This window comes from Zingiber officinale, chromosome 5B (genome assembly GCF_018446385.1).
Source record: "Zingiber officinale cultivar Zhangliang chromosome 5B, Zo_v1.1, whole genome shotgun sequence".
Classification (NCBI taxonomy): Eukaryota; Viridiplantae; Streptophyta; class Magnoliopsida; order Zingiberales; family Zingiberaceae; genus Zingiber; species Zingiber officinale.
In genome coordinates, this window is record NC_055995.1 from 7,798,461 (window position 1) to 7,803,618 (window position 5,158).

The 5,158-nt window shown below is 38.0% G+C and overlaps 1 long non-coding RNA gene across 1 annotated transcript; it reads left to right on the forward strand.

Annotated features, from left to right (window-relative positions):
- The first annotated feature begins 452 nt into the window (after positions 1-452).
- On the forward strand, positions 453-1,138 carry LOC121987231. Its single transcript, XR_006113447.1, has 3 exons — positions 453-517; positions 669-864; positions 1,079-1,138. It is a non-coding gene; the product is annotated as an uncharacterized LOC121987231 (long non-coding RNA).
- The last annotated feature ends 4,020 nt before the right edge of the window (positions 1,139-5,158 follow it).

The window sequence follows — 5,158 nt, forward strand, 5'->3', positions numbered from 1 at the left end:
CAACTGTGATTCTACCTTTATTGAAGCTTACAATAATCTGGTAAGTTGATAATGGTCTAATATGTCAAAATGTGGTATCCTTCTTGATGGTGAGCCAGGTTAGTTAATGATCGACTTTCTTGCACATTAAAAGGGGAATGCTCTCAAAGACGCTGGACATGTGGAAGAGGCTATCAACTTCTATAGGGTGACTTTTTAATTTGGATATTTTTATTCTCTTAAGTTTTTTTTCCTTGTTGAATAACTTCATTTTAATAATTTTTCCCAAGTCATGCCTTGCTTTACAACCTAACCATCCACAAGCATTGTTAAGCCTTGGCAACATATACAAGGACTGGTAAGCTTTAGAAATGTTTGATGACAACTATGCGGATAGTTTATTTTTGTTCCTTAATGAAACTTCTCTTCATGCAGCAACATGATGAGTGTTGTTGCATCATTCTATAAGGCAACTTTAGCAGTTACAACAGGGATATCTGCGCCCTTCAACAACTTGGCTATTATATACAAGCAACAGGTAGAGTACTATATCTGTCTTTTTCATCGCTAGTTTGAGAGTTACTGCATATTGCCTCATTTAATGGAAGAAAGTCATATAATTTGTCTATCTTCTTCTTTGCTGTCTTTGCCCCTAGTTGGAAATTGATAGTTCTCTTGTATTACACCAGGGAAATTATGCAGAAGTGATAGCCTGTTACAATGAAGTTCTTCGTAGACTGCTGCTGATGATCTTGTCAATAGAGGGAACACATTTAAGGAGATTGGTAGAGTTACTGAAGCAATTCAGGATTATATACGTGCTGTGAATATCAGACCAACTATGCCTGAAGCCCATGCAAATTTGGCTTCAGCATACAAAGATAGGTAATTTCTTCTTTGAATTTGTGTTGGTGTTGGACTATATCAGTATCTTACATCATTGATTCTTCTTTCTATTTATTTGTGGTTGAGATAATTGATGTGCGTTTCTCTTTTTAAGCATTCCAATTATTCATCTTGTTATCTGGTGCTCTTACTACTTTTTCAATTATGATTTTTGGTCTTGATTAACTAATATATTATTTATGTGTTTTTACAGTTTACAAATCTCAAGTACTCCAGAGTTGAAATTGATGAAGTGTGGTTCGAGTGGGTTGAATGCATGCTAGATTACATTTGAGTAGGAAAGGTATTTGATTGTTGAAAACTTTGGATGATGCATGCATTTGCATGGAATGTAAATTGTGAATATTACCTTGATGTGTACAATATCTATTACCTTTTGATGTTGTAAAAAGAATATTTGTGTATTTTATGGATACTATTGTAAGAAGAATATTTATGTAATTTATGAATATTTGTGTATTTTATGGATACTGTTGGAAGAAGAATATTTGTGTAATTTGTGAATATTTGTATATTTTTTTTGTTATTGTCGGTTTTTCACTGTTTCGGAAATCAAATTTGTGCTGTTAAAAAAATACTGATATTACATCGGTTTTCCACCGCTGCAAAACTGGTGTTATTAACTAATATTACATCGGTTGTATATGTTGGTGCGGTTAGCACTAACGATTTAACCCAGGTTTTGATGAATGACAAATCAGGTTAAGTTAGTCTGTTATTGTCTGACACTTTGATAAAGTGTGCAGGAGAAGTCCAGACAGGTCGACGGGCTGACCGGATAGCTGGCGAGAAGTCCAAGCGGGTCGACGGGCTGACCGGACGCTTGGCGAGAAGTCGAAGCGGGTCGACGGGCTGACCGGACGCTTGGCGAGAAGTCCAGCTAGGTCGACGGGCTGACCGGATAGCTGGCGAGAAGTCCAGACGGGTCGAAGGGCTGACTGGACGTCTGGCAGGTAAGTAAGGTAAGTCACTGGAGGGGAGTGACTGCGAGGACACGTTCCCGGGAAGGGAACATTAGGCGTCGATCCGGCTTAGATCAATTTCGAATATCTAAGTCGAGATCGTGACTAGATTCCGGTCTCGGAAAGACGGAATCTAAGTCATACTTTGCTTATCTATAAAACTGTGCTAACAATCTTTGTTGCAGGGTACATTTTGTCTCGGACTAACCTTTTCTTGCAGGAGAAGGACTTCTAGGGGATCCGGGCTCCGGAGGCAAGTTTTATCCCGTGACGACGTTGACACTTGGAGCATCTTTGGTTGGGAGTGTTCGTCACATTCGAGCGCCGGAAGGGATCCAGCGCCGGGCATATAAAAGAAGCCCCGTGGAGCTTCAACATATCGTGTTCGAGAACTCGAGTTCAATCACTCTGCTACTCTGCGCTCCAACGACGTTCACAAAGCTCCGACGACTCACTCCGGTTTTCTTTTAATTCATTATTTGTCGGTATAGCTTTGTTTTTCTTTCATTAGCAATATTTGTACGTAAATTGTAATTATCCGAATTGCTAGTGAATTGCCTAACGAAAGTACTCAAGGAGTACGAGCCTTCGAGTAGGAGTCGTCACAGGCTCCGAACGAAGTAAAAATCAACCGTGTTCATCTCTTTACTTTCTTACTTTTCCGCTGCGTTTTAACTCGAGATTTTCAAATCGATATTCACCCCCCCCCTCTATCGAATCTAACGGTCTTACAAGTGGTATCAGAGCGAGGTTCCGCTCTGATTTGGTGCAACCACCAAACAGATAGGGGGTGAAATTTTTTTAAAAAAACTGATATTATTACCTTTTTGGAAGATTTTTTTTTGCATTTAAAATCTAAATTGGTGCAATACCAACTTAGAGTTTCTGTTTCTCCCGCACTGCTAATCCAAGACGAAGTCTTGGGATATTTTTCCAGTTAATTTCGTGTGTGTAGGTTATAATGTCTCAACAAGAAGGCTTCAGCACAGTACGTCCTCCTCTATTCAACGTGGATGACTTTTCGTACTGGAAGAGGAGAATGGAGGTCTACATGAAGACAGACTACGACCAATGGATGAGCGTCACAAGGGCTTACAAAATTCCAGTAGACAACTCCGGGAACATACTAGACCCTGAAGACTGGACAAATGATGTGAAGAAAAAGGCATCAATTGAAAACAAAGCCATCAATACTCTACACTGCGGACTAACACGAGAAGAACTGAACCGGGTCGGACCGCATCAAAACGCTAAGGAGCTTTGGGATAAACTGATCGAGCTGCACGAAGGAACAAGCGACGCGAAGGTAACAAAGAGAGATTTGCTGTTAAATAGAATTTTTAATATAAAAATGCAGGAAGGAGAAACGGCAAGTCAGCTCCACGCGAGGGTCAAAGATATCCTCAACGGTCTCCACGCGATAGGCCACCAAATGGAGAACCGAGACTTAATCAGGTACGCGTTAAATGCTTTTCCGCGAAACAATTTGTGGGCATCAATCGTAGATGCCTACAAAATTTCAAAAAATTTATCTAAATTAAAATTGGACGAACTCTTTTGTGAATTAGAACTTCATGAGCAAACTAACGCCGGGGTCGAGAAAGGTGTAGCTTTATTTGCAGGTTCCTCTAAAGAAAAGAAGAACAAGCCCGAATCCGAAGAAGATTCCGATCAAGACTCTGAAGACGAAGAACACCTGGTGAACCTGGTAAGGAAAATGTTCACCAGGAAAAAGAGAAGCTTCAGCAAACAGGATCTTCAGAAGATCAGTTCGCCAGCCGACTCAAGAAATGTCACATGTTTCGGATGTAACAAAAAGGGGCACTACAAGAACGAATGCCCAAGATTGAAACTTGACAAACCAAAGTCAACAAAGAAGAAAGCCCTCAAAGCAACATGGGACGATTCCTCCTCAGACGAATCGGAAGGAGAAAAGCACCAAAGTCACCTCGCGCTAATGGCTCGCGAAGCTGAAACGGAAGACGAATCAGAGGAATCGGAAGACGGGTCCGAACCCGAATCGAGCCACGAGTCCGTACTCGTTTCCGAAGGTTCCAAAGAGGTATACCTAAACTTAAATCGTAAATTCTTTAGAATTATCTCGTGTTTGAATAAAAAATTAGTTAAATTGGAAAATAAAAATAAATTGCTTCTTGAGGAAAATCAAAACCTCAAGGAACAATTAAAAAATTCGAATTCAACTCAAGATCGAACACTTGAGGAGGAGAATTTATCATTAAAAAATGAACTTAATAAGTTAAAGGAAATGTTGGAAAAATTCACAACAAGATCTAAAAATTTAGATTTAATTCTAAATAACCAAAAGGCATGCTATAATAAAACCGGACTTGGATATAAGTCAAACTCAAACAAAACCTTTAAATCATTATTAACCCAACACAAAGCAACTAAACAAGCTTGGGTCCCGAAAGCGTGCTTAACCACGCAAGTAGGACTTAATCAATTCTATATACCTAAAGATAAAATACATTATATAAACTTGAATAAATCAGATCAAAAACTAAAATATAAATCTAAATTAAAATCAAAATTCAAAACTCAACAAAATTTAGATTATCACCAAGTTGATTATAACTATAAAAGAATCGATACAAGCCTAAAATCTAAATTAATAGCCAATAATTCAGGGGGAGGCTCCAGAATAGCTGGCACCTCCAAAACTAACTTACCCGACAGGGTAACCCAAAACTAACAAACCCGGCAGGGCAATTAGAATTAGAGACCAAGTTTAACTTGAATCATGGTATTGGTGAAATTTTTGGATGATAGTACGTTAGGGAAACTTGGGCATCGCATGTCTAGAAAGATATGGTTTCGATCTGGTGCATTTGGCCAAGTGGAACTGACCGAAGCTACCCTTAAACGAATCCTAACCAGTTAGACCAAGATTTAGTACTAAGTTCCGTGGATAGGACTATTCGGAAAACCTCGAAAGGTTGGTTACTTCTAATGATGTCCTTGTGACTCACCAAGCTTAGAAGTTTATCCGAAGAATGCCTATTTGTGGAAACCAAAGCTAAGTCTGAATCTAACACAAGTTAAACCAAAAGTCTGTAATCAAACCAATTTCATCTCACAAAATCATAGGATTCCCTGATTGATAATATAGTTCGGGTGAGATGAATAAGGCTTTAAAAATTAATTTCAAAATTTTAATTTTAACTTAAAAATTAATTTCAAAATTTTAATTTTAATTTAAAAATTAATTTCAAAATTTTAATTTTAACTTAAAAATTAATTTTAATTTTAACTTAAAAATTAATTTCAAAATTTTAATTTTAACTTAAAAA